This window comes from Castor canadensis, chromosome 1 (assembly GCF_047511655.1).
Source record: "Castor canadensis chromosome 1, mCasCan1.hap1v2, whole genome shotgun sequence".
Lineage (NCBI taxonomy): Eukaryota > Metazoa > Chordata > Mammalia > Rodentia > Castoridae > Castor > Castor canadensis.
The window spans coordinates 127,040,891-127,063,672 of record NC_133386.1 but is presented as its reverse complement, the minus strand read 5'-3'; the positions used below and the strand labels follow the sequence as shown (position 1 = coordinate 127,063,672).

Below are 22,782 nucleotides of genomic sequence, written 5' to 3'. Positions count from 1 at the left end.
TTTAACTTCACTCTTGAAAAAATTTCTCAGGTAAAAATGAAATTATTAGTTTTGTTCATACTCTTTTTGTTTGCCACAGTTCTTTTCCAGATACTTCTAGTATTAATCATAATACAGCAGTATGCTACTTTAGGTCATAATCTGACATATTGTACACATCTATATAATTGATAGTACAATAAAATAATGGAAAAGAAAGTGTTTCTCTTATTAGAATAACACACATGATAAAAAGTACAGAAATTTAAATTCCCATGCTTAACTACAAGTATTTTGTAACCTGAATAGGGTCAGAAAGGTAAGATACGACCTGTTCATCAATGTGCAATAGAATAGTGAGTAGCAAGAAAAAATATATACATACCTTCAGCAGGTAAAAATATAGAATCTGCTAGATCCAGTTATAGTGACTGTAATAGTCCATGTAGGAACCTCTGAGGTATCTTTTCCCTTTTTTTCAATGGTGCTGGGTACTGGGTTTGAACTCAGAGTTTTGTGCATTCTAGGCAGGTGCTTAGGCACCTGAAGCTAGGCTTGAGCCATGCCTCCAGCACAGAAGAAAGGCTGTGGTTTAAAGTGAGTCTGAATAATCTTTGATGATTTATTTTCTGTGCACAATTTGAAACAATTTGCATGTAACTTGTCACCAATTATTAATTTTCTCATATTTTATTGAATATCAACATTATTTTATACCTTATTTTGTTTACTTGTTATCTGTTTCCTAAGCCACAATGGATGTTTCATGATGGCAAAGTTTTTAAAATTAATTTTCTATTGTCTTGATTGACATATAACATTTGTATACATGTATGTATGTATGTGCTTATTTATTTAATTAATTTATTTATTTAGTGTTGCTAGAGTTTGAATTCAGGGCCTCACAATTGCTAGGCAGGAACTCTACCTCTTGAGCCACTCTGCCATTCCCTTTTAGGCATGTTGGGTATTTTCCTTTTTATATACTTGATTATTTATTAGATTATTATTGTTGGCTGTTGGTACATCGTGACATTTGCAAATGTGCTTGCAATATACCTTACCTAGATTTCATGCTTTCCATCATTCTCCTTTATACTCATCTCGCCTTTCTCAGAATGGTTTCAGTAGGTCTCATTGCTCCATTTTCACACACGTATATAATATTTCTAACATATTCACCCTCCTTCAACTTGTCTTTATGTTTTCCACCCTCCCAGTGGTATCAACCCCCAGATAGGACCTGTTTTACCTTCCTGTCCTTCATTTTTGAAAAAAAGACATTTTTGTTTGTTTAAAATAGCTATATAGGGAATTTCATTATGACATTTTCACGTATATGTTTTATAACCCAAATTGATTCATCTCAGCTATTTTTTCTCCTTTCTACCTTAGTCCTTATTTTATGGTGGTTTCAAGGATTTAAATATAGTATATTCATTCTTATATAGAAAGTACATCAACTATATTCACCTCCTTTGTTTCTTTCTTTTACCCTCTCTCCAATTAGTGCCCTCCCCTTAGGATGGCCTGCTTTTCATTCTTGCCCTTTATTGTTCAGGATTTTGTTCATTGTTCACTGGGATTTTTGTCTTAGTATTATTTCTATACACGCATTGGTCTTAACTCAACTGCATTTTCTTACCCTTTCCCCATCCTGCATTGTTTAACAGGTTCAGTGTGTTTCCTTTTGTCTTGTTCCTTCACAGATGTGATATACTTATTATTCACTTTCTTTCCTTCTTTTCCTCCTCTGTTAATCTCCTCTACCAGTCCCACTTTAGAGTAATTGTTTTGTATATATTTGTGTATATATGCAAAAATATATACTATTGCTTGTATTTGTATTTGGCCTGTATTCCACATATGTGCATTTTTAAGAAATGTCCTCTCAAACTCTTTGCCTGAGCTAGCTTCAAAACATGATCCTCATGACTTGTGCCTCCTGAGTAGTTAGGATTGCAGGAGCGAGTCACAGTGCCCAGCTATTAGCTCCTGTTTATGAAATACAGTGTGATATTTTGTCTCATATTTACATTAAGTATTGTTAAATTTTATTATTTCCTTATGGTTTCAAATTACTAATTATTTGAGATACAGTAATACAACACATTCTTATTAATTATATGTACATTTGGAGGTAGTGTCTTGCTATGTAGTCCATTTGGCCTCATATTGATAATTCTCCCTCCTCAGCTTCTCAAATATTTTGATGTAGGCATGTGCCACCTCACCTCACTTACTAATTATATTCACCATGTTGTACTGTAGAATACTACACTTTATTCCTTTATTCCAACAGTAACATTGTACCTGTTGATTGACTCCCCCTCTCTTTCCTCCTATTCTCCTCAGTCTACTCTTCTCCTTAATGTCCATGAGATCAACTTTCTAGATTCCACTTATGAGTGACATTACAATGTACTTGTGTTTCTGTCCCTGACTTGTTTTACTTAACATAATGTCCTCCTGAGACACCCATATTGTCACAAATGATAGGAGTTCATTCATTTTTTATGGCTGAATAGTTTTCTGTTACTGGTATATATCACATTTTCTTCACTCATTTATATACTGATGAATATTTAGGTTGATTCTATATCCTAGCTCTGCACATTTTTCATTCTCTGTCACTCATGGGTCTCTGGACTCACCTGCGTAAAGGGACATGAGAATTTATCACAGAGGTTAGAGAAGTTTTCAAAGAGCAGCCACATGCACAATTTAATGTGTTTTATCTTGGAAAGATACCACGTATCTCTGTACTTTTGTCTTTTTGCAAAATTCTGTTAACTATTAGCCAAGCATACTGAATTTTTTCCTTTTTCCACAATATATCTCATGCCTCTCTTTTCTCTGGCCCTTTGATCCACCTGTCTAAAATAGTCTTTTTCTTCAACAACACAGTTTTTCTAGTTAACTTTCATTTGTCTTTAAGGCGGTCCAGTGTTGCTTCTCTTAAGAAGTCTTTTCTGACTCTGAATCTGGGCTTGTTATTCCTGTTACATGACTGCATATTATTGATATTATTTTGCATTTTTCCATCCATCCATTTCCCATTACAGCTACCACCCCCCAGCTGTAGTTGCTTTACTGTTTGACTGGTTCCAAAGGAGCAGAAACTCCCTGAAGTCTCCATGTGATGCTGAGTCAGCATTGTGCCCCACATGCTTGTAAGGTAGGTCCCTAACATAAATGTGTTTATTTATGTAATGCATATATAATGGCAAGAAATTATCCAGTGATAAATGATAATATCACTGTGTTCTGGAAATATATCACCACTAATCTTCAAAAAACTAGAATATGTCAAATTCTTTAGAACATACTTTCTTTAAATAGAAAACAAAGTAATCTAGTTATGAAGAAGACTTCCATGTAATATCACTATGGGGTATCTATCAGCTTCTGGTTCTTGGGCAGTGATTTGTTTTGTATCTTTTTTATTATTGTTGCACTGGGGGTACATTTAGACATTTACAAAAGTTCTTATAATATATCATAGTTGAATTCACCTCCTCCATCATTCTCCTTTATCTCCCCTTCCCCCCATTTCTGTGATAATTTCAACAGGTCTCATTTTTCCCTTTTCATACATTAGTACATAATATTTCCACCATATTCACTCTCCTTCACCCTTTCCTTATATCCTTTCCTGTCCCACTAGTGCAAACCCTCAGACAGGACCTGTTTTACCTTCTTCCTCCCCACTTTTGAAAAAAAGACATTTTTGTTTATTTAAGATGCCTATACAAGGAGGTTAGTATACACTCCTTATAGGTACGTATTATCACCTGACTTGAGAGGCCAAGTTTTTGCCATTGGGAGAACTCAGATATGCAGTTCAGGTCTTCAGTGATCACCCTGGATTCAAAGGATGACTCAACACTATGGGTTTTCATGACACTTGCTTTATGACAAAGTCATAAGGCAAAATCTGCAAATTACTGTTGCAAATTTTCACTGAAAAGACAAATGATGGGCACAATAATTACAATAAGTGCAGTATTATTAGAAAGATTTTACTGGAGCATCGTGTAATGCATTATTTTTCCAGGTGACTATATTCTTACAGTGACTTATTTAATTATTGTATAAGACAACTTTTCACTAACACCATTTTGTTATTTTTTCCTTCTTTGCATTCATATATCTTTCTTTGGCTTTCCCTAGCTCCTTTTCTTCCTCCAAGATAAGTCTGTGTATCTATATACCTCTGATCTCCTCATTTCCTAGTTGTTTAAAAATTATCTGACGAACAGATGTGCCCTTGTGTGTCACATATCCACCTCATCTACACAGGAAGCAAGTTCCTTTAGCGCCTGGGGGAAATCTAATCACAAAGTCACATAATAAAATTGTGACAGGGATAACATCTGATACATATGGACTATATGATGATCAGAACCATGAGCCAAGGTTTTGTTTTGACTCTCTGATTGCGTCCCTGTCTTGACCCTCTATGTGACCTGGCTGTGCAAGCAAAGGATCCAATCCCTGACATAATCACTAGGAAGCGATGACTGAACTCCTTTGGTGAGGAAGACAAGGCAGCCAGTTGGTGTCTGAGGCTGACACCAAAGTGAGAGGAACCACACATGAGGGAGGAGCCACTTCTTTGGAATTTTTATTTTTTGGTGAGCCTGAGGTTTGAACTCAGAGCTTTGCACTTGCAAAGCAGGTACTCTATTACTTGAGCCATGCCCTCTAGTCCTTTTAGACCATAAAAATGAAAGACATCAATTTCTTGCTAGCCCTAATTAGTAATTTGTTGGCACTAACTAGCTTTACTCTCAGTAGGTCAAGGGATAGCAAAGAAAAGACAGGAAATTACTTGACTTACAAAATTTGGGAGCTTCATTTTTCTTATGATGCTACTAGCCTTTTGGGATTATGGAAATCAGATATGCTGCAAGTGCTTAAACTTGACCTATACCATAGAGTAGAGAGTGCCCCATATGTTTTCTACTCATTTCAACTTGTTCCTGTACAGATACTAAGAGAAATTTTTATCCGTACAAAGGAACTCTCAAAAGAAGCAAAATATGACTCTTGATATTTTATTTTGTGAGATTTGACTAATTAAAACACTATCTACTAGAATATACAATTTTTATCTACTTCCTGGCTCTCTGACATTTTGACACCTAATTATACCACTTTAAATCCATACATATTCTTCCAATAAGCAAGAATTCATACTTCCATTAAGTATACTATATCGTACGTATCCCACTTAGCAAATGGTAACTTTAAAAATTCAGGGAAATATTATCAATTTGGGTTTATTATGGTTTGGATATAAAATGTCCACAAAGATTCATGTGTTGAAGGTTTGGTGTCTTGCTGGTGGTGCTGTTGAGAGGCGATTGGCGCATGAGCACTGAATATACTATTAAGATGTAGGACCTAGGTGAAGGAAGTAGGTAGCAGAGGCATGCCCTTAAAGGCATATTTTGTCCTCTGTCCTTTGCACTCTCTCTGTCCTGCTGTTTGCTATCTCTGTCTGTGTCTGTCTGTCTGTCTGTCTCCCTCTCTCTCTCTCTGTCTCTCTCACCCATCCCCTCCTGTTCTCCATGAGGTAAGCTGCTTTACTTTACCATATGTTCTCCAGAAGGAAGTTTTATGTCACCACCTGCAGAGAAACAGGAGAGACAAGTTTCCATAGACTGAAATCTCTGAAACCATGATCCAAAACAATTTTTCTTTCTTTAAATTATTTCTCTCAGGCATTCTGTCACGGTGATAAAAAGCTAGCATAGGTTACAATCATGCATTATGAAGACAGAAAGATGTGGATTTAAATCGTAAATACACTGATAGTTGTAGGAACTTTGGCAAAACACCATCCTATCCCATCTAAGTTGCAGTTTTATCCTCTGTAAATAGATAAAGGAAATTATAAGTTTCATAGGGTTATGGATATTAACATAAAACATTTGGAATAGGCCCTACATATAAAAATTCCTCATTACTATAAGCTTTGTTAAATGCACAACTATTTTCTTAAGATTTAGACTTCACTTACTAATTACTGTTTTCAGGTTTATCTACGAATTTATCTGTTGATAACTGCATTTCTATCAACTCATTTGTCTATCTATGTATCTATCTAAATTGGCGATTCATTTAATCTTTACCTCCATCTTATATTATTTTTTGATTATTATCCCCATTTCAAAAGAGAGGGGACCAAAGCTCAGAGAAATTAAGTAATTTACACAAAATCAGACATGCAAATTACTTAACTTCTTAGATCTTTGATCTCCTCTTTCTTGAATAAGTCTTTTTCTTACTTTGTCTTTCTGTAGTACCATAACCATAAAGAACCATAGATAATCCCAATATAAATAGAATATAAAATGTACAAAACAACTAATCCCCTCATGTTACTACAAGCTCTCATAACAAACATTATACAAGTGAAGAAGAGCTTAGGAAGACACATTTACACATGAAAACAAAGACGAAAGCACAAGCCCATTAAAAAATTCTCTTTCCTTCAGAACATGTAGTGAATGTTGTTCAACCGAATTACTATTACGGTATCTCACATTAAAATCCCCTCAAACTGCTGGTCATGACGGTATTTACCTGTAATCCCCGCTGCTAGGGAGGCAGACAAACCTGAGAAAAAGCAGTAGAGCCTATTTGAAACACAAACTGGAAACAAAAGGACTGGAGACATAGTTCAAAAGTAAAATGCTTGCCAAGCAAATGTAAGGCCCTGAGTTCAATCTATAGTACTACTCAAAAAACAGAAAAAACACTAACATTAAGACTGTATATCCATTACATTTCTTTATTCTTTAATGTTGAAAGATGTAGGATGCACAAGTTATAGAAAAAATTAGTAATTAAAAATGGGCAAATTATATCAAGCATTCCCTTTCAGCTGGGCAGAATGACACAAATGCTTATAGTCCCCGATACTTAGAACATGAAATGGGTGGATTGGTTTGGCACAGGCATGGAAGGCTGGCCTGGAAAACACAGGAGAACCACATCTACCCCTTCCCTCTTTTAAAATTAATATTCTAGTTACAAAGCAAAAAAAAAAGGGGGGAACAGTGTAGTGGAAAAGAAGAAAATTTAATGTCTATTAATTTCAAATTCTGTGTGACCCTGCTCAATTAATTCACTTAAACTGTCATCTGTAAAATGGGAAAAGTGATGCAAAGATTCTGTTAGACCCAGATTTTTGTGGTTAAGAAGTTTCTTCATACAGTGAAAATTGCTAAAGTACTATGAAGAGATGGTTTTGTACATTAGGTGAAAAGCCCACTACAGAAGTATGCATTTAATGTCAGCAAAAATCCCTGTAAATAGCAAGTACAGGTACTTGATTGTTTTAATGAAACACTTTGGAAAGAATTTACAAAATAGTAATTGTATACATACATTTAGATCTTTGAAGGTTAGTCTACCAAACACGTGGCTTCTGCCTCGCCTTGAACTTTTCCTTCACCTCCTGGAGGACCGGGGTCCTATGCATTGTTTGTTTAACTCTATTCATCCAGTGTCCTCTCTTGCATGAGGTTATGTGCAGGGACTATTTTGCTTAATGTGTGTAATTTGGCAACATCTGGAATTACAAAAGATTCACTAATCAGTGTTCTTTGAATTTATGAACATTTATGAGAACGTAACACCGAATGAATTTCATGGAAAATTAGCAGATTTTTATCTGCATTGTAATGCACATTCTGGGGACATTTTTGGTGTTTCTCCACTTCAGTGTGATTCAGAAAGCAGCTGTCCTTTCTTAACATGCTATATACAAAAATCATTATTGACTATTACTAACTTTCTGAATTTATCAAATTATTAGCTTTAAGTTCCAAGTATACTTTTTTATTATAAGTAGTACTGAAGTATAGGGAATAGAAAAAAATAGCTTCATGAAGTATGTTGCTGTTTACATTTCTACTGACAAGTCTAATTATTTGGTTAAATACAAAGTCCTGTTTTTATTGAACAAGTTAGGCTAAGTTAAGAAACTCAAGTAATAGCTCCCTTTGATTTCACATTATCATGCCATCTGTCACTAAAGTACACAAATTACCTGCTTCACTCACTTCCTATCTGCAGTGCCTGCCAGCTTCCTAAAGCTGCATTCAGATGCTTCTTACTCCCCTTCATTGCTTCTGTCACTGTCCTAAGGAGACTTGTCATCTGGAAAGTTATCTGGTTGCTTCAATCAGTTCTCCATCTGTTTTTATCTCTCTCTCTTTCTCCCTACCCCCTTTCTCTCTCCCTCTTTTCTCTTTCTTTCTCGTCTTCCTTGTTTTTTTGGATTTTTTTTCCAGTACTGAGGATTGAACCAAGGGCCTCGAGCATGCTAAAGCAACCACTGTACCTCTTGGGCCACATACACTGCTGTTTTAAAAATTTTTTTGAGATAGGGTCTTGCTAACTTTGCCTTGAACTCCCAATTCTCCTGACTCTACCTCCCAAGTAGCTGGGATTGTAGACCTGAGCACCACACCCAGCCTCTGACTCTCTTTCTTCACCTTGCATGAATCACTTGACTATTGAGTCATTAACATCCACCTTCAGCATTTTTTGCCTAATTGGTAGAACTCATGTTGGCCTTTTTGTGACTTCTGGAAACAGCCTACTGCTAAGTTTCAAGGTCTTATTGTTCTGCAGATAATCATTGAGGAGCAGCACTACCACTGACTATGTTACCTCACATAGCTCATTAACATACCTGTCTTTTATATGGCTCATTTAGAGTGCTTTTCTTATTAATAACATAGCATCTGACTATGAAGCAGCAAACATACATTTTCAGCTCCATTCACGTACATTGTTCTTTAGTTTCACACATGCCGTTTCACTCATTCTCTTTGAGTTAGAAATTCTTGCTCATCTTTGAAGGCCTACCTGAAAGGTAAGTCTCTACCTGGATCCTTGCCCTATGCAACTCTCCTGGTTTCCTAACACTAGAAGTTGGCTGCTCCATCTTCTGAGCTCATAACATTTTGATTTTAAGAATGGCTTTCACCCAAACATTCTTATGCTGCCTTTGAATTGATAGGTATGTTCCTGTCTCCCTGACAAGATTACAATTTCCTTGAGGCATGGGACCATAGTGTACTCATTCTTACATTTACCCGGTCATGTCACAATGATGGCCACATAAAGAGGACATAATAAAAATCTCATTTGAGTTCTTGAATTCCTATTTAAAGAATATCTTTTAGCTAAAATGACACAAATTTATAAGAGGAGTTAGGATCAATGGGCAAGGGAAAGAAACTAGAACTCGGTCTCATTCTAAATTAATCTCATGAAAGTAAAAAATCTGAAGCAAAATGCTAGTCATAAGTGTGAGAAATGACTTATTTAGTGTTTGCACATATTATAAAGTGAAAGAATTTAAAAACATGGTTTATTAAACATTTAGTATACCAACTAATTTTAATAGTTTAAACTCATTTAATCTATACAACCTTGTGAGTTATGCAAAATTTCTTTGGTCTTGGGAAGGGATGATGTTCACTGAAATGAAACAATTGGCCCATAATAGCACTGGCGATGCTGGAGCTAAGATTTCAAAGTGGGTTTGTGCAACTTGAGAATTTAACTTTTTCTTGTGTAATTTCCCACTTCAAAGTCTCATACATAATAGGAGCTATGATTATAGCATTAAAAACAGTCATAACATTTACTAAGCGTTTTTTTTTATTTATAGCAGCTTTTTCATAACCTCCCCAAACTATAAAAAACCAAAGTGTCCTTAAATTCAGGAATATATAAATGTTAGTATGTTCACACAATGGTGTAAGACTCAGAAGTATGATGCAACCATAGCATGGAGAAATCTCAAAATGTATTTTTTGTAGAAACTTATTTGAAAAAAGTTGCAAACTGTATAATTCCACTTATAGGACATTTTTCAAAACAAACCATCAAGTCAAACAACAAATCAATAATTGCCAGGGTTAGGTGTAGGGGACTGGATTGACCATAAAGTAGCAGGAAATGAATTTGGTATTTGGTGTGGGGGGGCAATTAGACTTGTTGTGCTCCTTGATTGTGTTGGCAGCTATGCAGTTCTATGCATGTCTGCAAGCTTATAGAACTATATACCACAGTGGATTTTACTTGAATGTAATTTTTTTTTAAAAAAGTTTAAAAACCTACTAATATCCAGTAAGCTTACCTGACTATGAATCAATTTATATGGCATGCATGCTAAAGTAAAACCATGGGGTCAGAAAACAGATCACTGATTGCCAGGGATTTGAGGATGTAGGTTCAGAGGTTGACTGCAAAGGGTGAAGAGAGTTTTGGGTGGTGATGCAAATACCCTATATCTTCATTATGGTGGTAGTTTAGTAAGTGCTTATTTTGAGTCAGTGACAAAGCAAAGCACCAGGGACACACAGGTGAATTACACACACTTTCCTCTCAAAGGCTGTAAAGTGTATTTGAATTAAGTAGGACCTAACCCTTTGTTGATCCACCTTAAAAGTAATTCTATGGTTTATCAAACAAACAGAAAGTGTTTCATTTTGTTTGGTTTTGTTTTGCTTCTGTGACTCCATGAGGAAGGAAAAGAGTCCCTTTATCAAAGAGCGTGAAGGCAAGAGGATTTCTTCCCTGCCAGGCAAGTGACTTCAACAATTACCAAAGGAGCTGGAGACACGAACTTCTTCCAATTAACTTCTGTTACTGAGTGCTGCTGACTGCCTGCCTGACAGCCACACACAGATGGAGGCAGAGGAGTGCACACAAGATTTCTTTGCATTTCATAGTTCAGAGATTAAAGGCAGTGTCAAGAGCAAGTAGGAGTTAGGGAATTGATTTACTTGGCTCTGAGCATGTGGGGAAGGGTTGTATCTGAGTCATTACAAACAAGGTTGAGGTGCTTTAATATGATGTTCTACCTCTTGGTACAGAAATCGAACATTTTTTTTTTTCATTTCAGACATTAGATATGAGAGTTTCACTGCCATGGCTAGAGCCAGCTTCCTTAAATCCCAGCACTTACCATCTTAGTGGTACCTGTTATAAACATTACGACCCTGTATCAAATGCTTGCTGGGAGTGTTTGATGGAGCGTGGGAACAAGTGAAGTGACCACCGGACAAAGTAAAAAAGATCCCAGAGAAAATTATCCAGGCGAAAGAGAAAGCAAACCAGATTGCCAGGCCCAAAAGGAGGTCATCGTTGTCCATTAATTAAACAATAGGAATGCAACTAAATTAAACACTTAACAGAATCTATCCTTCTTAGGGTTCTCTGTGGGGGGGGGGCGGATAGGTGTTGGTTTTACCATTCAGTATATTCCTAACGGATTGAAGTTAATATTATGTTTACTTAATGAACAAACTCAAAACCGGAAGCTAAGTAATTTGCTCAAGGACTAACCGCTTGTAAATAGAGGAGTTGAACAGTAAAATCAAATCCAACTTATTAGCTTGTTGAAGACTTGTCTTAAAAATCCAAAGATTTGGAAGAAATATGGAAGAATAGTTACAGAATCCATATAAGACTTTGGGAAAGTACTGAGTATGTGTGTATCAATACAAAATATACACATATCCATGAATGTATGTGTCAGTTTTTTCTATGATGATGCAAAACATTGCTTTTTCCAACTCCTGTACTCTCTCTACATTAACCAGTGGACCCTTAGAATTGTACTATAATCAAGAGCACTCCTGTCTCATTCAATGATTGCTATATTGATTTGATCTATGTATAACTCAATATGGGCACATTAATTCATACTTCTTCAAAGACTTATAATTCTGTACTGACTGTACTTAATAATTTGGTTTTCAAATGTCCCAGATTTGACCAGGGAAGTCTTATCAAGCTACTTCCTGGTTTTGTGACATGCTCCTATCATTTTTTTTTAGAGCACTTTCCTACTTCATAGCATAACAAGATGTTATAAGAACTCATCTTGTACTTGTCCTGTCATAGTCCTGGAATCAGCCACTTCTCCTTGGTTATCTATGATTATGGTTCATGACAATGAGGAGAAGTGACAGATACCAAAATCTAAGAGCTAGGCATATGTATTGTTGTTTGGGTATCTCTCATTCTTGGTTCCATCAGGAAACAAAGCTGTAAAACCTAGGCATGTAAGTATGCATAGGTACATCAAGTTCATAAATACCTATACAAATGAAAACATAAATGTACAGTGCACAGATATAGTTGCATAAACTCATATGTATATATGTATATATATATATATACATATATTTCAGAAATTACCAACTTTCACTGATACCTGCATTTCCAATTTGTCTTCAAAGAATTCTTTTTTTGTTTTTTTGCATTTTATTAATATTGTATCATAAGTCTATCACAGTATAATCTTTGTTTTCCATAATATCAGCACACTTATTCTTTGGCCAGTCCTATAATACCTAAAATTGTTTCAGAATTGCTTTCCCATATCATTACTATGAAACAAAACAAAACCAAACAAACTCCAAATCTAATAAAAGAAAAAGTTTAGTGTTTGTTGGCATTTCTTCTCCCAAACCAATACTGCCTATAACTGAGGGCATAGAGTCAATTACTATAAAAACATTATCAATGTTTTATTTCTTGTATACCATATCCAGTTATGCAGCAAAAAATAGACTGAAGAGCATACATTAGTTTATCAAATCTATATGTATAACAAGATTCCTCTATTTACATAAAAATAAAAAGCTAAAACCAAAAATATGTTTCTAATAATTAATAATATGTCTTTTTTTCTGTTCAGTTTAGTTTTAGATTTTTTAATTCCTATAAATTTTATTTTTGAATATGTAGTGCATTAACATATTTTAAAGGTCAAAATGATCCAAAAAGTTATACCCAGAAAATTTATCACTTTCTACTGTATTCTTTCTACTTCATTTTCTGCCTATGTCATTCTTATAAATTAACTCTGTGGCTTATATTTATTACATTTCTTTTTGTAATATAAATACTAACATAATATTAATAAATATGTAATCAAATATTAATGCATTAATATTATACTTAATAAGCATGTCATGTTTTCTTACTTTTTATCTCTCATAAAATTATAGCAGGCTGTATGTGTTTTTTCACACTTTTTAAAAAACTAATCTCCTGGAAATCATTTCACATCCATTTAGAGAGATCTTCATCATTCTTTTGTATACTTTCATAATATTCAATCATGCATATATTCACTATAGTTTATTTAGCCAGTTCCCTATTATTAAATATTTTGTTGCCACTGATATTTTGAAAATATGAAAACATAGACTAGACACAGTGGCTCAAACCTGTGATCCCAGCTACTTGGAAAATGGAGAACAGAAGAATGGTGTTTTAAGGTCAACCCTGGCAAAAAGTTCTCAAGACACCATCTCAGCCAATGACTGGATGGTGGCATATACCTGCCATTCCTGCTATGTGAGGAAGCAAAAATAGGAGGATCTTGGACTAGGCCCACCTAGACATAAAATGAGACCCCCATCTCAAAAATAACAATACAAAAAAGGGCTGCGGGTGTGATTCAAATGGTAAAGCATGCACTTGAGTGCTAACCCTCATGCTTAAGAAGCATGGGGCCTTGAGTTCAACCCTCACCAGTACTGCAGAAAATTATATATGTATATATGCATATATATGTAATATATAGAGGGATAATAAATAAATTTATGTGTAGCAAATTTCATATTCTACTAATGTATCTTTAGGGTAAATCCCTAGAAGTTATTCTTTTGGGTCAAAAGGTAGACACACATGTACAACTTTCATAAGGGTTTTACCAGTAATGTATCATTGTACCTTTTCCCCATGACCTAACGAACTGTACTGCCAAGTTTTTCAACTGTTAGCAATACTTGGGGTTATATATAATTCCTTGTTTTCTGCTTGGTGGGTGCTTTTGATGCACTGAGACAGTGAATTGTGTGCAGGAACAAGTAAGCTCTCATAAACATTTATTTAAAAGCTAGAGTATGTCAGGCAGGGTACTAGGTCTCAGATAAACAGTGAATAAATTCTTCATGGTACTTATATTTCAGAAACTCAATGCAGTAATTACCAAACAACAAATTTAGATAGAAGTTCTAAAAATCATGACTCTTAAGACAGGTTACAGAGGTAGGGGAAGGCTTCCTAAAGTATTACTTAAAATAAGACCTGAAAATGAAAACAACTACAACTAAATTAAAATATTCTTTACATTTTTTACATTGGGCTTTCTCATAAGGCTTTGTTCTAAATTTAAAAAGAGAGCTGAATTTTTGAGTAATCACATGTTTGAAGGACAGAAATCCAGGCCCTATAAAATAACAAACAGAATCCCATAATCCTTTATTGTGTTTGTGTTTTTGAGAGAGGATTTTGCATTATACCTCTGGTTGGCCTCAAATTCACAACTCTACTGCCTCAGCCTCCTGAGTGCTGGAATTACACCTGACTAGAATCATGCAATATTGAAGCCCTTCTCATTATCTTCTACCTTTCATCATTATGACTCCTACATCTGGCTACACTAGTGCCTACAACTTGTAATGACTTTGAAATCAGAAATTATTTTAGAATATCCACTTGAGATCTATCTATAATCACAGGGAAGCAGAGAGAAATTTGATACACATAGAACAGAGGAAAATGATGTGAATATGTAGAAGAGGAAGACTTTAAGATGCTGGCCTTCAGAACTGGAGTGATACAGCTACAAGGCAAGGAATGCCGCAGGCTAATTAGTAGTTGGAAAAGTCATAGACCAGTCTCCCATCGAGCTTCAGAAGGGTGTGTGGTGCTGCCCGTGAGGGTGCTGATTCTTAACTTCTGCTCTTTAGAACTGTGTGAATAAAAATTTGTTGTTGTAAGCCACCATGTTTGATAGTAATCTCTAATAGCAACCATGGAAAACCAAAACAGCTTCAAAACAGGAGGGCAGAAAATTACTTCTTTGTAGCAGAAATATTATGACATTAGTGAGGAAGGAAGCCGCCTAGGAGTGGGGCACAGAGCCAATTGAGAGATAATGGCATTAATTCAGGCGAGTCATCCTTAGATCCTAAAATAATGTGTCAGCATTGGAATTGGTGAGAAAGAAATGGAAATTCACTTATAAAGTGTCATTGGCCACAATTATTGACTTAGGTGGTAAGGGAAATTTTACAAAGCTTAACTGGCAGTCAAACATAGAGTTTTATAGTTCTGTTAAAGAAAAGGAAGAAAAATAATGAATTTTAATCCTTGTGAATGGGACAACCAGTATAATACTGTGCACTGGGCTGCATCATAGCTACACACTCTTGTAAACAGAAAACCAAGTGCATTCTCTGAACACAAAAACATTTCTAGTCTCTTTGAATAATAGAAGACTAAGGCTAAAAGTTTGCTCAGAGGGTCTAAGATTTCTAAGGTCCTTTATCCAGTATTCTAGATAGTTGGTTGATTATCTGACTTATGTCTGCCCAATAAGTAGCTCACTACAAACATGAACAGAAGGCAGCCACGCATTCTGCAGTTCCTATTTGGCATTCACATAAAAATATTTAACAAGTGTCTGCCTTGTATGTACTGGGTACTTTTCTAGTCCTGCAGAATCAACAGTCCATAGAAAGATTCATGGAACTTCATTCTACCAGGAGAACAATATGCAAGGAATCAAATATAATAAAATCACTAATTCATCAATAAATAAAAAGTAATAACTAGATACTGATAATAAGTGTTCAGAAGAAGGTTAAATATAGATATAGGATAGTAAATATTAAGATTTTGTCTTTGGGGGCATTTATAGAGTGGCAGTGTTTTAAGCTGAGACCTAACTAACAGGAGCTATCTGTGTAAAGATATGTCCCAAAGCACCCCAGGCAGAGATTTCAGAAGTATAAATTCTCAAGGGTGTGCTTGAAAATGAGAAAAGTGAGTATGGTATGTTTGAAGAACAGGAAAGGGTTAAGTATTGCTGCCCCATACATAATGTGCCTCTCAGAGCAAAATATGGTTCCTATGTGTTAGAATGAGAAAAGTACTGATTGAGAATTAAGTGACTCAAGTTGTTATTGTTACCCTTCACCTAACCAGGTGTATGTTCTTAGATTTTTTTGTTACCTTTCCAGATTTCCATCCCCATCCTTTTAATATTTAAAGTGATGGAATCAGACAACATCACTGATATTCAAACTGTACCCCAAAGAGCCCACAAAGGGGCCTAGGTGATAGGAATTGACTCTCATCACCAACTTCATCCTGAGCATTGTTGTTTTCTTCTTTATAACATTTATTTCTGCAAAGGAGTCTATAGGTCAAGAAACTTAACAAACCATTAGCTAAAATGATCTATTTCATTATTTCAAATTTCAGAATACAGTGATTATAAGCTATGGAAAAGATAGTTAGGATTCAATAGAAGTAGTTAAAAGTAGTCTGAATATGAAATAGATTGCCTTGCCAAGTAATAAACTCCCTATCAAAGGAATTGTACAAAACCAAAAACAAGAGCAAAGCAAACCATACAATTAGGAAATTCATTGCTTTGTTGCAGTTATTTTCAGGGCCTTTAATAAGCTAATGTTCCTTATAAAATTCTGTGAGAAACATGCATTATCTAGCATAGCCCAGAATTTTTTAGGAATTTTGTATATGGAGCATTTTATAAGACCAGTGCTTCACAGATTGGTTTATTAAAACTATTGCCTTCTGTCTTTATCATAAGCTTTTATCATAAGTTTTAAGAGAAATAGGGTCATCCCTCATCTGTTTACAGATATGTTTGTAATATTTTGTATATTGTTGGAAAGGCTGTATATTAATAAGCAGTTATGGAATAGCTGACTGAATGAATCAACGGGATGAAAATCTTTGCTCTTGAAAGTAGAGCATGGTAACTGCCCTCTAATGTCTGCAAATCTCAGCAAAATCAATGATATAACTAGATCACAATATTCTAACTCTATTTTGCTAAGCTTCTTCCATGAAATTCTATTTTCTTTCACGTTATTTTGCAGGAATTATTCATTTATTCAAAAATATTGTTTGAAGGTCTTATGTTCCAGATATTCAGGTTGCTTTTGGAAAATAATTATAAGCTTACAGGTTAAAGGAAGATAGAGAGGCTGATGAGATAATCAAATACTTAACTATGAACTTGATAAATACTAGAAAGGACAGGTAGTAGTGGGAATTATGGAAAAAGTCATTAAGAATTAAGAATTCCGAGATCAGAGAACTGAGCGAATCTCTGAGATTGAATACATACAGTTGGTGGAGGTGACTGGTTATCAGAAAAGAAAGAGAAGCAAAAAAAAGAGCCTGAGGTAAAGGTGAGCACAGGCAAAGGAGATAGAGATGAGGCCATAGAAGCCAAGGTGAAGGAAATGAAATGAACTTTCTCCTGAGACTGGGAAGCTTAGCAGCCCATTTTGTGTCATACTTAAAGATTTTGATTTTGATTCTAAAAGTGATGGCAATCAATACTGGGAATTAATGAAAACGAAATGGATAAGAGCATCATCATTATGTTTATATTTACCCTTCAAAGAAGACTTCATTGTGACTGCAGTATATATACCAGGTTGGAAGGGTCATATAGAGGTGTTAAGACAATGATAAGGCTTAGCCTGGGGTGACATCAATGAGGTTGGTGAATATATATTCCTGAGATATTTGTCAACTAAAATTTATACTACATAGTTTTGTAGCATATAGGACATTTCAGAAAAAGAATGGCTCCTATCTTTTGAACTAAGTTTGTGCTTTCTTTGGGAGATCTAATTACAAATGTTAAAATAAGAGTGGATCTCAAAAGATAAGTTGTATACTAGAGACATAAAATTACAAATTTTAAGAATTAAAATAATATATAAAATATTAGATATAAATAAAATATTTTGAGACAGAAAATGTAGCATGAAAAGAAAGTCATGTTATGCTTTGAATAGTAGAAAGTAGAAAATAGTAACTACAATTTAATAAACATTTTCTATGTCCCAGGCATAGAGTTAAGCAATAAATGACTCATTGCTTTCAAAAGAACATTTTGATGAAGTTACTATTACCAACAATTTTATAGACCAGTTAGCTGTGCTAACTTTTCTTGGTACAAGCTGTAGCCAGGATTCAAATCTGGGTTTTAGAATTGAGGCTGGTTCTAGAGTCTACACTCAATATTTTGAGGTTTACAGAACGACAGTGAGGAAATCACAGAGAAAGAGCAAGAGAAGAAAATCCAGGAGCAAAAGCTATGACAACAGTTTAGGGATGAAGGCTTTAAGAAAGAAACACAAAGCTAAAGGCTAATAAGCAGTAAAACAAGATGAGGGGAAGCATTTATGTACTGCACCTAGAGGGGAAACATTTACCAATGCATTTAGTCACACCATAATCTCTGAGATACTCCATAGAGGGGTGAGAAGCAGAAGCCACTTTGTAGAAGGGGAATCAAAGACTGGAAGGGAGAGAAATACAAAAGTTTGATATATGTCTGAATTTTTTGTTTAAAAGAAGAGAAAGCAAATAAGTCAATATCTAGTGGGAGAATGAAAGTCATAAAGATTTGTTTTGTTTAAGAAAGTGATGGGTTTGGTGTATTCTGGTGCCAAAGGAAGACTATAGTAGAGAGAAACAGGTTGAAAACACAGGAGAGGTTAATCAATACTGATAATCAATATTGCTAAATTCAAGAGACAGCATTAAGCATCAGGATGCAGGACTACAGTGAAAAACCCATTTCAGATATCAAAGGTGAGCTCCGCTAATGTAAATGGCAGAAAAAAATAGAATAAGGCAGCTGGTACTGGCCAGAGCATAAATGGGGAAGATAAAAATTGAAAGTGAAAGGACTTGACAGCTGGTTTGTTTGTTAGTTTTGGGGTGGTGGTTGAATAAATGAGTCATCTCATTAGGACAAGAGAAGACATTAATTGATGGGAAACTCACACCTGTTGGCCATAGAGAACTTTTGAAGTCAGTACAAGAAACACAAGGGGAATTAGATCATATTACTGTTGAGCAGCAGTGAAGTCCAGGTGGTAATAACCTTGTTATACTCAATGCCAAATGGTGCATATGATATTTTCTTTGCAGGGTTAAGCTGCCAAGAAATTTACTAAACATATGAATATTTGCTTAGGGAATATAAGCATACTCAGGCAAAAAGAAGAGTCTTCAACCGTACTGGTGTATATTTGGGGATTTCATATGAAAAACTATCTTAAAAATGGAGACATTTTTATTTATTCTTTTTTGGAAGTACTGGGTTTCAAGTCAAGGCCTTTTGCTTCCTAGGCATGTGCTCTACCATTGGAACCACATGTTAGCCTTTTTTGCTTTAGTTTATTTTTCAGAAACTGTTTCATATTTTTGCCTTTGCTTGGGTCTGGCCTTGCACTGGGATTCTCCTACATATACTTCCTGCATAGCTGGACTCATAAATGTGTATCACCACACCCAATTTGTTGGCTGAGATGGAGCCTCACAAACTTTTGCCTGGGCTGGACTCAAACTGCAGTTCTCTTGATCTCTTTCTCCCGAGTAGCTAGAATTATAGGCATGCACTACCCATCCCCAGTGATGCTTGTAACTCAGTGTGTTTGAAGTCTGATTTTTTTTGTTTAATTAAAACATTGTACTTAAGTATTTGGTCTTCACTAATTCATGATACTTCTAATCATGAATAATTTTTTCTCCATTACTGTCCCTTTCCTCTACTTCTGCCATTCTTTTAAAAATCTCTTTCTTTTATCTTTCCTCTTTTCTTTTCTTCTTCCTTCCAACCCCTCTTTCTTCCTTGCATCATTATGAAGCAAGAATTTTTTTACCCTGGTTATAATTTAAATTTACCTAGGAAGCTTCAAAAAGTATTTATTTATGGACTATCAATTCAGACTATCTGGTGCTAGAACCAGAACATCAATATTGCATTTGTTATATGAACAAATATCATTCAGAATAAAAACCCAATAAAAATAGTTCCTCCTATAGCTATCTACAATTCCCTAAAATGAATCACTACTCTGATAGCATGCATAGACATTGGAGACTTAAAAATAAAAGTATATAGCCCCTCTCCTGTAACCTCAACCAGTCCAATAGTTCACGGTATTACCAGTCAGATCATTTGGCAGTGTTCCCTATGTGTGGCTCTATGAACTCTGACAGGACAAGAAAAATTAGAGGCTACAGTTTTTTTTCTGAGGAGAACTGAGGGAGTCAGGGTTCTCATGCCACCTCTTCCCTTAGTGTGAAACCTTAAGCAAATTATCTTACCCGTTACAGTTTTAGCTTTCTCATTTATAAGATGAAATGTTGACGTATTCTTTGCTGAAGTTTGTGTGTGTGTGTGTGTAATGTGAGAGGAAGGGAGGGAGAGAGAGAGAGAGAGAGGGAAAGAGAAAGAGAGAGAGAGAATATAGCCTTTAGTGCCTGGAAGCAAGCTAATTTAATAATTGTACATAATAGCAACTTACCACACGCCTATTACTGGGATATCAGCAGCTACTTTAAATTTTATCAAATGATCTGAAGTGATCGTTGGCTTGGTAAATAATTTGTGTAGCATTGATGTCTTATTTAAAGCTTAAAGTTTGGTCTGCTAAATACAAGTTTCTGGGCGATTTTATAACGTTTGATCGCCATAATTCCTTGCGTCAACTACCAGAGGAAATTATCATATCTGTGGTAAAATGAAATTAACTAACTCATTCCTATAGAATGATAAACTAAATGTTTAGTAGTTTGGATGCCCTCAAACAACTAAATGGAAGTTTTATCTAAGAGTAAAGAGCACCACTTTATTCAAGACATGTCCTAGCCTTAATTATATTTGTGACACTGATTTTCTCTTAGGAATTTTTATGCATTTTTCAGAAGACATGAAGTCTACATTTGGCCAACCTTGCAATACATGTTGCAAGACCGTTGGTTTTGCAATGCAGTTCTAAGTTTTCCACAGCTTTTATTCTCTGCCTGACCAGAGTGACCACACAGCTTCTGCACAAGCCTCCTGGAATCTTCTGGATTATTGTCACATTTTCCAAACAGCTAGAGCCTGGCTCTGTGACTAATACTTCTCATCTTCCATTGGGCTCCAAGATGCCTTTGTTTATAAGAAAGGAAGTAAGTCTGGGTAGAAACTTACTTTGCTATCTGGAATACTGACCTCTGTTGAGAAGAAACTATTTTGAGATTATCAAATGCTTACAGTAGTTCCAATAAGTCAGCTGTGTCTTCTATAAGAATAAAATGACTGTATTGCTTTATCCTATTGTTTACTTATCCTTTATCAGGAAGGATTCCAACTTAAAACACATAGCTAAGTGCTAGAATGAGATTAGATGATCACAATTCAAACAGAACTTAATAGAGGGGATGTTTACCAAGGTACAGGCAGAGTGAATACTTATCACTTCATCTTGGGGCTAGTAAGACAGGAGCTATTAAAACTCCCTGCAATATGGGCTACAGTAAGTAGAAACATACCCTCATTTAGTCTCCATTCTCACCACTCTCTTTTCCCAGGGCTTCTGATTGGCTGAATCCAACGAGAAGCAGAAGCTTCTTGGTATAGCCTTAGAGGGTAGCCTACCTGCAGAAAGCAGGACGGTGAGTGCATCCAGATATCCAAAGGGGCAAATAAGAGATTATTAGCAAGCTGAGACTAGATGATTTGAAGGGCACATTTCTACTCTGTTTTTTTTTTCAAACATAACCACATAGAAAGTTACACATAATACATTAGTCTGAATTTTTCTGACCAGAGAACAAAACACAGTGAATTATGTTCAAATAATATGAATTGGAATTCCTTTTCTCAATAAACTGTTAAACTGTTTCTTCTCAGAGGCAATAAATTATAATGGAAAGAAAACAGCTTTGTAGTGGCATAAATGCAGCTGAAATACTGACTTTGCCACTTAATTTCTTATGGACTTTGGGTAAATTATTCAAACTTCTGAATCTTAATTTCCTCACCAGTAAAAATGGAATTAGTTGCTTCTACCACTGTGCATGACACATGCTAATAAGTCAGAAGAAGCATCATTAATGCTTTTTCATAACATTACAACTCTATCAATCTAAATTATCAGTGGTATTTAAGAAACTATCCTTCAGCCTACCACTTACTGACTTTAAGGTTAATGATTTTGTTCTGTTATCCAGAACCTTCATCTGGCTATTTTATCAATGATGGAACAAAATTTCAGAAGAGTTAGAGAATATTCTTATGGTCACAGAATGTTTATTTTTTCTTGGTAGTAATAAGTTTTAATTAGTGTATTTTATCATATATTAATCAGGCAATTTTGTGCCATTTCAAAGTCCCAAAGTCCAGATTTTTTTTAATAATATATTCTACATTATGTAACATATCATGGCTTGGTCTTGTCACAGCACATAGTCACCTGTGTATTATCTGACAACTTTTTACAAAGAAATTGAGAGGAGAAGAAAAATACATTTAAAGAGAGCAATGCCTTGTTGTGTGTAGATATGCAAGACAATGGAGAGTCAGAAAAAAATGAAACCAGATATGAAATGATTGCATAATTAGCCAATGGTATTTAAGGAAAATTGAGCCTTATAGGCAAGTCCACAATCATGCTCATTTGTTGAAGGACTGATACAAAGAAGAAGGAGAATAAAAATTAAAATATAAGAAGCTCTCATAGAAGATCATGCTTGTTTGTTGAAGGCAAGCAAATAGAAAAGGATTAAAATTAGTAATGTTGTCATGAGAAGTCTTTACCTAAAGGCAAATTTAAATAGGCATTTCCTTAAAAAGTATTGTGAACTCTTAAGTTCAAACTTTCTCTAATTCTGAAGACAAATTTCAGGGAAACA

General features: G+C 35.2%; 1 protein-coding gene across 13 annotated transcripts in view; it reads right to left on the bottom strand.

Moving 5' to 3' along the window:
* Tenm4 (teneurin transmembrane protein 4) overlaps nt 1-22,782 on the bottom strand; it is a 2,881,475-nt gene that overhangs the window by 2,158,424 nt on the left and 700,269 nt on the right. Inside the window, exons 1-3 of one of the 13 annotated variants that reach the window (XM_074081856.1) lie at nt 7,381-7,597; nt 6,574-6,606; nt 5,580-5,614 (exon numbers count right to left, since the gene is read on the bottom strand). The exons of 11 other annotated variants lie outside the window; for them this stretch is intronic. The gene's annotated coding sequence lies outside the window, so the exon portion shown is untranslated. Of the gene's footprint in view, nt 1-5,579; nt 5,615-6,573; nt 6,607-7,380; nt 7,598-22,782 lie in introns of those variants that run through there. One more of the 13 variants, XM_074081870.1, reaches the window with a different exon arrangement.